This window comes from Odontesthes bonariensis, chromosome 21, assembly GCF_027942865.1.
Source record: "Odontesthes bonariensis isolate fOdoBon6 chromosome 21, fOdoBon6.hap1, whole genome shotgun sequence".
NCBI lineage: Eukaryota > Metazoa > Chordata > Actinopteri > Atheriniformes > Atherinopsidae > Odontesthes > Odontesthes bonariensis.
Genome location: NC_134526.1, coordinates 23,395,999 through 23,408,415, shown reverse-complemented (window position 1 = coordinate 23,408,415; position 12,417 = coordinate 23,395,999). Strand labels below are relative to the sequence as shown.

The following is a 12,417-nucleotide window of genomic DNA, read 5'->3' as shown; positions in this document are numbered from 1 at the left end:
GCAGTGTCACACATAAGTTGTGAAAATAGCAGCAGATCTATAAGTTCAACACATTGTAAGCTTGCAAATCTGCTATTTTCACAAATAATAACAATAATAAAGGAATGGTTTTAGACATATAAGATTTCCACCCAACGGCAAATTTCTGATCTAAGGATTGTGTATTACACACAGATAAAGTGGTAACAGTGGAATCAAAGTTCATTACTCCAAAAAAGCCAAAAAATAAAAAAATTCTACTTCAAGCAATTGTGGCTTTATTTCTCAGAATTAAAGTACACTGAACATACACATGCCCCAAAAAAATGAGGATAGATGTAAATATGCTGGGATAGATGACTGTGCGCTGTTGTTATTTGGACCACCAGGTTTCTCTTTAGTAGTTTTGGTCTCTGGGATCTGGTTGAGGAAAAAACAAGGAAGGGATACAATTACTCTTTCTCTGTATACAACGTAAACCTCCTGTAAAGATTTACAGGTGAATACAAAACAATCAAATGTATACCATAAAAATACTCAAAATACTACCGTGTTAAGAAAATAGTATGGTCTTAACTATCAAACAAGCAGAACAAAAATACATAGCTTATTAACTCCCCCTTTACTAAAGCTTTCTGATTTTTCATTCTGTACTGTGCGCGTGTGTCCCAACTTTACTGTAAGCGCACTAAACACACAGGGGGGTATTCCTAGAAGCTGGCTTAGCGGAAAGCCTGGCTTATTTTGCTACTTCTGGCTAAATTTAGCGAGAGTTCCGTTCCATAAAGGTGGCTTATTTGAACGCCAGCTGAGTAACGATGGTAATTTATGCTGCTGAACTAGCCTGGTCCCGGGCAGGCTAAAGTTGAAGCTTAGCTTAGCTGCAACTCAAAAAATGTCCGACCGGCTGAAACGGACTCCGGAAAGAAATGTTCACCAAGAATTCTGCGCTCCCGCAACTCATGTCTTTTCTAAAAAACGAAACAAAAACTGTGGTTATCATATCACCACTTTCACTGTCTCGAAAAATCAATCAGTCGGTGCCAGTGCAACTAAAGAAACGCAACTATACACACGTATTGAGAATGAAATGAAATGAGAGAGAACATGGTATTCATTAAAACTAATCAATACCCATCCGATCTACACCCACGTAGGACCAGACTCAGAAAAATGGGGGACAGGTAATAATGTTAATGATACAAATTATTGAAAGCTCCTTTCAAAACAGTCAAAGACACTGTACAAAGAAGATATTAGATAAAACGCAGGAATTAAAACATCTTACCATATTAAAAATATGACCTCTGTCCTTTCAGGCTGCTGCTCCACATTTACAGTAGCCGATAATGTAAAACAACCTACTGGCTGAAGTATTTGCATTAAGTTCATCATCTCCCAGGCTTCCCTAATGTTATCGGTGCACTACACTGTACCCATGTACGCATCCAAGGCAAGGCAATTTTATTTGTAGAGCACAATTCGTACACAAGGCAATTCAAAGTGCTTTACAGCTACATAAAACCACAAGAAGGCAATAAAATCAGTCCAAAAAAATCATTAATTAACTAATTTAAAAGTTAAGAGTGCAGATAAAATACTTTCAGGTGTCATATGCACATCTAAATAGAACTGTTTTCAGTCTGGATTTAAACATTGTCACATTGTCCAGGCCCCTGCTGGACCCGTGGAGGCTGACTATGTAAACCGAACATTTTTCCATATCCTAAATGTACAGGTACACTTGGGGATAATTTTCCATAGACTCTGAACTGGATTTCTCATTTTGAAAAATACCACATCAACCCCTTTGAGTAATGCTGAGCAATGTTACATTTATGCCCTGTGAAACCTCATCATTGACTCCTATCCTCCGAGCATACAGATGATCTGTGATGGAGGTCATTTCATTTCCAACATTGAGGCTAAATGGCCGGGATCAGTTCATGATTCTAGGATCTTCCGAGCATCCTCACTGGCACAGATTTGCACAAGGCGCAAGAATTTTACTTACCTGAAGGACTTTTCAAGTAAGGTGTAGCATAGGCAGAATTTTGGTAATCTAATGAGAGGTCAGGTGTAGAGGTCATCTTAAGGAATTTAAAGTGCTCGTCATACTTTATTATAGATAGCCATATGAGGCACATATTGCATCAAATTGCCAAGTCTTAACACATGTATATCCATCCAACATTTCTCTTATTCTGCAGGAGAGTTCAATGGTGTCCTGCTTGGGAACAGAGGCTATGCATGCTGGCCATACCTCCTCACACCATATCCTGATCCAGGAACAAGGGCAGAGAGGGCGTTCCACCATGCACATGCTAAAACAAGGGCACGGATAGAAATGACCTTTGGCCAAATTAAATACAGGTTCATTGCTTAAAGTTCTCAGGCACCATGGCTGACTTCTGACAGAGCCATCTTAAATTAATAGTATACTTCATATTTTATACATTTTGTCTTGTGGACAACTTTTCAGGCTGAAGTCTGATTCCCTGGAGCTTCTAGTGCCTGAAAGGACTCAGTGTCTCCTGACACAGTGAGGGACCTATACAGGGACACATATTTCCTTTGATCCTTATTGTTGTGACCTTTGAGTTAGAACTTCTTTTCATAATTTAGCATTAACACAGTAGCACAGGGGTGGCCAACCCGCGGCTCCCGAGCCGCATGCGGCTCTTTGTCTGGTTTCATGCGGCTCTTACGTTCATATCAAGTGATGGGTCATGCGCACAAGCATCAGCTCTGAGAGCCGGCTCTTTGTCTGGTTTCATGCGGCTCTTACGTTCATATCAAGTGATGGGTCATGCGCACAAGCATCGGCTCTGAGAGCCGGCTCTTTGTAGTGAATCAGAAGAGCCGCCGACTCCAAGTTTTTTCAAGAGAGTCTGGCTGCAGACCTGCACTGTCAGGACCCACAGACCTGCACTGTCAGGACCCTGTTGCAGACCGTCACCTGCACTGTGAGGACCGGAAGTTGATTCGAAGCCTTTCAAAATAAAAGCGTGTGTATCGGAAGCACGTATTTTTAAACTATTTTAAACGCTATATTTTTCAAGAGGTCCTCACAAATGAATTAATTAGTTAACAGTATTCCCGGTCTATTGTTTTTATTTGTATTGTAAACTTTTGTTTGGTCACTGCACACATTTTCTCTTAGGCTCATATTCATAAGCCAACATCTCACAAGACGCCATAGGCCTATACTGTACATTTTATTGTATACTATAGAGTAAGTCACTGCTATTTCATTATCATTTCATTTTGACTTTATCGCACTGCTCTTTATATATATATATGTATTTGTTTCAATTAGTTTTTCTGTTGTATTATTCTGTATTTTTATCCTTAACCACCATAAATTTCATGTTTGGTTCTATGTCTATGCCAATTATGTTCTTGTGCTGCTGGAACACCTTAGTACCACTAAATAGTACCCTAACTCTTGATATCTACAGTATAATCTTAGTCAAATTATTAAGGGATCAATGAGAAAACATAAAAAGCACACCAAGTCACAACATGATCAAATGTTCTGTAGTGTTTATTCAGTCAAACATTCACAATATGACAAAAAATCTTTGTTTTTGTCGACTACCTGTTCACAAAATATCAACATGTCGTTAATATTGTGAAATATCATTTTGAAAGGCTCCAGGATCGCTTCTCTTTCATCCTCGTCCAGTTCTTCGTTCCACAACCTCCCATACTGTAGAGCAGCCTCTGCCTGTTCCTCTTCCCCCATGCCCAGAACGTCAGGCAGGTCCACTCGGGCAGACAACAGTGGTTTGTTGGCCTCAGCCCACTCTGCTGCATGTCTGCAATTTTGAAGAATGCGATCTTCAACCGAGTCCTATGGAAAAGACAGAAAGAAAGATGTCTGTCCTATAGCTGCCACACCAACAGTATCTGACCAATAGATACTGTGCAAAAGCTTACGCCTTCCACTGGTGTGTCCACATCAGCAAGTCTGGCTCTCTTGGAGACCTCTGCCTGCTGCTCTTCTTCCTGAGTACACTACGTGAGCGGCGGCCATACTGGAGGCTCAGAACTGTTTTGTTTACATTGTTTTCCACTGCGCTCAGACGTACTCCCGCCTGGTCTCGGAACTTTCTTCGTTGGTTTATCTATTTTACTTATTGTCTTTGCCACTATGGTCGCACGTTGCTGTGTCGTGGGGTGCAATAGCGTAAGCCGTGACAGGAATGGGGGGGGGGGAATCGTAAATGGTTTATCTTTTTAACGGTTTCCTGCTTGGAGGCGCACCCACGGAGACCAAGTGTCCGAGATAACAAAGTGTCGTCGACTAGCATGGATCGCTGCTGTAAGACGACCAAGCATAACTTTCCACTCAATCCCGGTGTCGATGAGAGTGTGTTCTCAGCATTTTCATTCTGGTAAGTTACAGACTTTTGTGTCCTGAGGTAAAGATCCCCGCCTTCACAAGAGGACACTGTCAGTTGGAAGCAAGGGATGTCTCAATGGGTTAAAAGCGGAGGACAAATTTCGTGTGTATGCATGACAATAAATCTGATCTTAATCTTAATCTTAATTTAATGTGGAAAATACAAGGAAAATTGCCCATCTCCAAATTCACATGGAAAGGGCGATTGGAACTGTCAGAAACAATACACCTTTTTGTCAGCAAAAGTACCTATTAACATAGTTTTGCCATGCGAAGGTGAAGACAAAACATTCTTTGACAAGATTGTGTCTGTATGTTGTACTCTGACCACCATGAGCAGGAGTGTTGTGCAAAGTTGAAGTCGTCTGAAATAAATATGCTTTGAGATACAGCCAAGTGTGTGTGTTTCATTATTTATTTACAAGTAGAGTAACATGACAAAAGTGTAAAGTGTCATTATAATTGAAACTGTTGCAAAGTATAAGCACTGACACCACATACTATATACGCAATTATGTCCGAAAGGGTGAACTTCGGCAGTAAATCTTCGTCGACAATCCATTCCTTGCTCGGTATTTCATAAGGGTCCAGTCCGTTTATAACGCCAATCTTCTGTATGTACCGATCTCTGGCTTCCTTCTGTAATGTATCCCGGTATATCCCACATCCTTTCTTCGACTTTAACATGCTTTTCTCTCACTTTTCTCTCACTGTTTTTTCCTTGATCTCCGTCTTGCCTCAGGGTTTGTTTACGAGATTGTGCCTCCAATATGGCGACCATATCCCAGAATGCAACGCGTGTGCCCGAGCCCTATACTCTTACCTGAATTTGTAGTCCAGTTTTCTCTGTCCAGTTGCCAGGATTTAGTGACTGGGATAGGTTTCTAAAAGACAGAAAGTGAGGTGTCAGATGTTCTTCACTGCAACCTACATTCCCTTCATTTTCCTTTTACCCTTTTACAAACCAAACCACAACCTGCCAGAAGTTAGAAGCGTTGGCTAATACTTATGAGTACAAACAAACAGACAAATACATTATGCTTACCTTTAAATAAAATGCCACCTTTTGTATGTGCCTCTAAGTGGCTCTGCAGCTTGGACAATTTTGTTGGTTTAAATTGTAGGCACAGAGGGCAGTGAAACAGTTTGCAACATGACGTGCAGCGTTCGATTTTTGGCGTAGTGCCGGCGGTTGTTATTGAAATATGCATCTGTAAGAGACAAATAATGTCGTAATAAGTAAAACTAAATTATATATATATATATATATATAAATGGCGCATTTAAGTGAGCACTATCGATACGATAACAACGCTAAAGACTAGCCAAAAGTAAATAAACCTGATTCTTTAAAATTAATATAACTTTACAGTATATAGTTATTGAAATATGCATCTGTAAGAGACAAATAATGTCGTAATAAGTCAAACAAAATTATACAAGTCAGCACTATCGATACGAAAAATGGCACATTTAAGCAAGAGAGTCTGGCTGCAGACCTGCACTGTCAGGACCCTGTTGCAGACCGTCACCTGCACTGTGAGGACCGGAAGTTGATTCGAAGCCTTTCAAAATAAAAGCGTGTGTATCGGAAGCACGTATTTTTAAACGATTTTAAACGCTATATTTTTCAAGAGGTCCTCACAAATGAATTAATTAGTTAACAGTACGACATAAAATCTATCAATTCCCGGTCTATTGTTTTTATTTGTATTGTAAACTTTTGTTTGGTCACTGCACACATTTTCTCTTAGGCTCATATTCATAAGCCAACATCTCACAAGATGCCATAGGCCTTTACTGTACATTTTATTGTGTACTATAGAGTAAGTCACTGCTATTTCATTATCATTTCATTTTGACTTTATCTCACTGGTCTTTATATATATATTTGTTTCAATTAGTTTTTCTGTTGTATTCTGTATTTTTATCCTTAACCACCATAAATTTCATGTTTGGTTCTATGTCTATGCCAATTATGTTCTTTTTTTTTTGTTACTTTGTTTATTGGTAGACTTGTACAACATATACAATTTCATCATCATCATCATCAAAAAATATATATATATATATATATAAAAATATATTTTTTTCCCTTTCTTCTTTCTCTTCCTCCAGTTCACAGTGTATGCCCATACACGACTACAGTTATTTTCCATTATATTTCAACATACCACCATATAAACTTTTTTTTTTTTTTTTTCACACAAATATACACAAATGACACTAGACAGTTGACGCATAGACAAACACATAAGCATACAAGAAAATGGGGCAGAGAGAGAGAGAGAAAAAGTAAGAGATAGAGAGAGGGCTGCTGGAACACCTTAGTACCACTAAATAGTACCCTAACTCTTGATATCTACAGTATAATCTTAGTCAAATTATTAAGGGATCAATGAGAAAACATAAAAAGCACACCAAGTCACAACATGATCAAATGTTCTGTAGTGTTTATTCAGTCAAACATTCACAATATGACAAAAATTCTTTGTTTTTGTCGACTACCTGTTCACAAAATATCAACATGTCGTTAATATTGTGAAATATCATTTTGAAAGGCTCCAGGATCGCTTCTCTTTCATCCTCGTCCAGTTCTTCGTTCCACAACCTCCCATACTGTAGAGCAGCCTCTGCCTGTTCCTCTTCCCCCATGCCCAGAACGACAGGCAGGTCCAATCTGGCAGACAACAGTGGTTTGTTGGCCTCAGCCCACTCTGCTGCATGTCTGCAATTTTGAAGAATGCGATCTTCAACCGAGTCCTATGGAAAAGACAGAAAGAAAGATGTCTGTACTATAGCTGCCACACCAACAGTATCTGACCAATAGATACTGTGCAAAAGCTTACGCCTTCCACTGGTGTGTCCACATCAGCAAGTCTGGCTCTCTTGGAGACCTCTGCCTGCTGCTCTTCTTCCTGAGTACTCAACTATTAATATGAATACATGCATTATACATACTTCATACTCTTACCTGAATTTGTAGTCCAGTTTTCTCTGTCCAGTTGCCAGGATTTAGTGACTGGGATAGGTTTCTAAAAGACAGAAAGTGAGGTGTCAGATGTTCTTCACTGCAACCTACATTCCCTTCATTTTCCTTTTACCCTTTTACAAACCAAACCACAACCTGCCAGAAGTTAGTAGCGTTGGCTAATACTTATGAGTACAAACAAACAGACAAATACATTATGCTTACCTTTAAATAAAATGCCACCTTTTGTATGTGCCTCTAAGTGGCTCTGCAGCTTGGACAATTTTGCTGGTTTAAATTGTAGGCACAGAGGGCAGTGAAACAGTTTGCAACATGACGTGCAGCGTTCGATTTTGGGCGTAGTGCCGGCGGTTGTTATTGAAATATGCATCTGTAAGAGACAAATAATGTCGTAATAAGTAAAACTAAATTTACATATATATATATATATATATATATATATATATAAATGGCGCATTTAAGTGAGCACTATCGATACGATAACAACGCTAAAGACTAGCCAAAAGTAAAAAAACCTGATTCTTTAAAATTAATATAACTTTACAGTATATAGTTATTGAAATATGCATCTGTAAGAGACAAATAATGTCGTAATAAGTCAAACAAAATTAAACAAGTCAGCACTATCGATACGAAAAATGGCACATTTAAGTGAGCACTATCGATACGATTACAACGCTGAAGACTAGCCAAAAGTTTAAAAAAACCCTGATTCTTTAAAATTAATATAACTTTAGAGTATATAGTGTGCAATGTAACGTTAAGGTGAATAAAGACTGTTTCTGTTTCTTCGTATGAAAGAAAGTTGTTTTCACTCGACTTTTACTCACCTCGTCGTCTCCACAGTTCAAATGGGGAACGAAAAATACGTGCTCCTCGCTTGTCGCTTCGGGTCCTCACAGTGCAGGTGACGTCACAGTGCATGGCTGTGTTCGAAACCGCCTACTACATACTACATACTTGAAAACGGCATACTCATTGATCAGACAGCATGCAGAGCGTTTACACACAGTGCACTTCACTCCTGCCCGAGATGAAATCAGCCGGCCTGAAAAGCTGATTTCGCTTAAGCTATAAACTCTGTAAATATATAACTTTAGCAACATTTGAAACATTTTCAGGCGAGAAAGTAGTCATTTAGACCCCCAATGTGTTGAAAATCTGACAAAATACCGGCTATTTACAAGTTTGTTCCCACGAATTCGGCGCTAGTAAAGCTAGCCGCAGTGAGCAACGCACTTCCGGTTATGCCGTTTTGACTGCTCTCGTCCCGTTAACGGAATTTGACCGTTCAAATGGCGATGGGCAACGTCACGTTACGTTGCATCTTGGGTAGTTTGAGTGTGACAAGTAACCTCATGATGAATACTCAACATTTCGGCGAATCTAGTATGCATCTACTGTACATCCGGGAACTTAAAAAAGTATGACTAGTAGGAATAGTAGGAGAAGTAGGCGGTTTCGAACACAGCCCATGTCTCCAACTAAGGGTCCTGACAGTGCAGGTCATGGGTCCTGACAGTGCAGGTCTGCAGCCAGACGCCTCTTGTCAAAACGGCAGTTTCAAGCTAGCTACAATGCCCTTTTACAGACAGCCGTTCCACTTCCTATTTGCCCCATTAAAAAAAAAATTGGCTGCAGTTCAGTTGATTTTGTCTGGGGTCGCTGGCGAGCAAGTGCAGAATGACCATTGGCCATAGGGCTGGCGCTAATAACTCAAAAAATGTCCCCGCTAGCGGATGAAACCTGAAAATATTACTGTGATTTCTGACAGAGGGATGTGGATTTATATCGAAAGTACAATAACCTGGGAGTTATAGCTTTCTGTTTTCTTACAGGTCTGGCATTTGCGAGTCAGTCTCTGCTAGCATCTGGCTAACGGAATCTGAAGAACGCACGGCTGATTACGACCGGCTGCTTTACGGCACTCGTCCACTGTGCCAGAGTGCTAACCTGGTGCTGCTAACAACAACCAAAGCTAAACCAGAGGCTAGTCTGAGAGTATGTAAAAGGGCTGTGCTGAAATCTGTAACTATTTGAGCTAACACCTCTCTGCTAGCTCAGCGCTAGGACTGACCATGCCGTAAAGGGATGCCACATGCGTGACGTCACTCGGGATGCATTACTGACAATAAATGTGTATTTTAAACAAATCTAGTGAGTCTAAAAAATCAAAACAAGTGCCGTTTGAAAGGATAATTTATCCTGCCTTTAGGAAAATTAAAATAAAAAAATATAAAAAATTTTATCCAAAGCAATGGCTGCATCTAAGGTGGATTTCATAGTATCACCAGAGAGTTCTGCCTGCTCTGCACTGCTTTGTTGGCGCCCCTAGAGTGCAGTACCACCCGGAAAAAGCCGCCAGCTTTCCCTCTCCTCATAATAGAGACCAGAGAGTCTCTAGCCCCTTTCACACTGCCGAATAACCCGCGTTTAATTCGCGAATTTAGCGTGTCCGCTGTTGTGTTCACACTGCCGACCCGGGCTGCCGCGTCAACTCGACTCTCCTTTCGACCCGCGTCGGACCCTAGTCTTTTTGCCGAGCCGAGTTTGATGTGAACGCAATCGACGCGGGTCGGACGTGGGCGTGACGTGAGGAGTTTAAAAGACAGAATGGACAGCTGATTCAGAACAACAGCGACAGGTGAGGACAAGTTTTACTCTGTTTTAGCCTACATCAAGTTTGAGACATTTTTTAATATGGCCAACTGGGGAGACAAGGAGGTCCGCGAGCTCCTCAGCCTCCGAGCAGAGGACGTTATTTACCGCCACATTTCGGGGACGGTGAAGCATGGACCTCTGCTGGAAGGGCTGGCGAGAAAGATGGGAGAACGCGGTTTCCCACGCACCGTAAAGTAACATCTCCATGAACTGCATTGCAAAAACGAGTTCTCAAGGTGTCCCGCCATCGTTTGTTTGAAAAATTTGATGCAGACAGGTGTATTTAACCCTACCTCCGACGCATGGCTTGTGCCTACGTCATTGTACACGCCCAGCATTTTATGTGTTTCGTGTGACGCTCTGCCACTAGGCAACTCCCCCTGAACTCGGCTTCAGGCGACACGGGTCACCCTGACACGCCAAGCGTTCACATTGCTCGACGCGGGTCGAAGGTGCAATTTGGACCCGCTAAGGTAGCGGGTCGCAGTGTGAAAGGGGCTTCTGTAAAAGGGCTGTGATAGAGACTCTCTGCTAGCTACAACCAGGGTAGGTTCACTTCCTGTTTTCAAAACAAAAGCACCTTTTTATCGTAATGGCTTTCCCTATGATAAAAGGCAACGGGTATTTTATTTTGTCAAAATAACCGGAAGTGCGTTGCTCACTGTGGCTAGCTTTAGTAGCGCCGAATTCGTCGGAACAAAATCATAAATAGCCGGTAATTTTGCAGGTTTTTAACACGTTGGGGATCTAAACGACTACTTTCTGGCCTGAAAAGTTTCAAATGTTGCTAAAGTTTACAGAGTTTAGAGCTGAAATCAGCCTCACCGGGCAGCCTCTCCCATTCTCTGGCGAAATTGCTACATCTTCAATGTTAAATTGACGATAAAACAGTTATTCACAAAACACAAGATATGCTCAATACTGCATTTACTTTCATAACTACAACATGTTGTCCTGTAGCTTAATGAAGTGATTTGTTCTGAAATCGCCGCCGTTCACTGAGGAAATCATGTTATGAAGCCGCCACTGTCAGCCAGGCTTCCGAGCTGAGGACTGCCCGGCTTCAGGAGGGGGCGTGTATGCTCGCAGCTAAGCAGTTAGCAACACCAAATCTGAAGCCATTTGTTTCATTTCCTCAAAACAATGAATTATTCCAGTGTTATTAATGTAAAGTATGAGTTTACTATGAATGAACTGTGTTGAAATTGTAACATTTATTAGATTCGGTTCTTTTAGTAGGAGGCTTAAGAACGGACCGCAGTAATTCAAGTGAAAATGAAGTGTTTATTGGTAGTCACACATCAAAGCATATCAGCGCTGGGCTCAGTGGAACAGAGCTCCCGCAGGAAGTCTGTCAGACTGGCCATGATTTCCGGTTATCATGTTTATTTATAGTGTCATAGGTTGGACTCACATTCGACCGAGTATGATTGGACATGAGTAGGTTCAACATGCTTCGTCATATTCTCTGGATCAGCCCAAAACAATGTGTGTGTGTGAATCTGCCCTTGCTTTCCCAGGCTTTCCTAATTGTTTTGTCTTTCTACTTCTGGATCACTTTAGGTCATATGGAAAAGTACTGAGCCCTATTTCATTCATAATGTCTAAGAACAAAGCCAATTTTAACACACTCTAAGGAAGATAGGGCACTCATGATCGTAGTTCAGTGCAATAATGAAATGAAATTACATCAACCTTTATTTTCAATTTTGTACAACAATATATTCAACATTATATTACATTATGTAAACAGGGCTGGACTTTTATTGCCTGAATAACGATAAGAAATACGACTGGTCAGCTCACGGTCACAGCGCAGCACTCGTTCGGCACAGCTTCATGAGAGAAAGTTAGCAAGTTTAGCTTAGCCTTCGAGCCAAGATCGCTAACAACCATTACATTAACATTACAAAATAAAAACACATTTAGTCAAATGCAATGCTGTCGTCATCTTATTGAGCATAATATATAATAATAATAATGCTAACCGCATTATTACATTAAATACAGTTTCAGTATAACGCTTTGCTTTGTGTAACAAACCTACCATGGGCTCAATCCTCGTGCACTGGCTGCGCCTACATCACAGCCCATATTTACGTGCTGAGGAGAGCCCTGCCAACCAGTGAGCGTCCATGATACACGAATAAAGATAAATATGATTGGCTGTCACTGTGGAAGTGGAATCAACAGCCAACCCGTTACATAAGGACATTATTAGCGATCTACGAGTGGGCTGTCAAAGCTAGCATCATCTGTTTACATTGGCAAACGCTGCGCAAACTACTTCCGGCGGAAATGAAGTGCATTGTGGAGAGTAATGGCGCCGCCCAGGGTTTGTCGTGTAAAGTTGTCTATAGCGACTTCTTATGATTTT

General features: G+C 40.9%; 1 protein-coding gene and 1 long non-coding RNA gene across 2 annotated transcripts in view; one reads left to right on the top strand and one right to left on the bottom strand.

The window, feature by feature from the left end:
• LOC142371738 (interferon-induced very large GTPase 1-like) overlaps nucleotides 1-12,417 on the top strand; it is a 110,695-nt gene that overhangs the window by 59,100 nt on the left and 39,178 nt on the right. The window lies entirely within an intron of this gene.
• Nucleotides 6,835-8,282, bottom strand: LOC142371741 (uncharacterized). Its single transcript, XR_012768104.1, has 3 exons — nucleotides 8,210-8,282; nucleotides 7,584-7,749; nucleotides 6,835-7,422 (listed from the first exon to the last, which is right to left on the bottom strand). It is a non-coding gene; the product is annotated as an uncharacterized LOC142371741 (long non-coding RNA).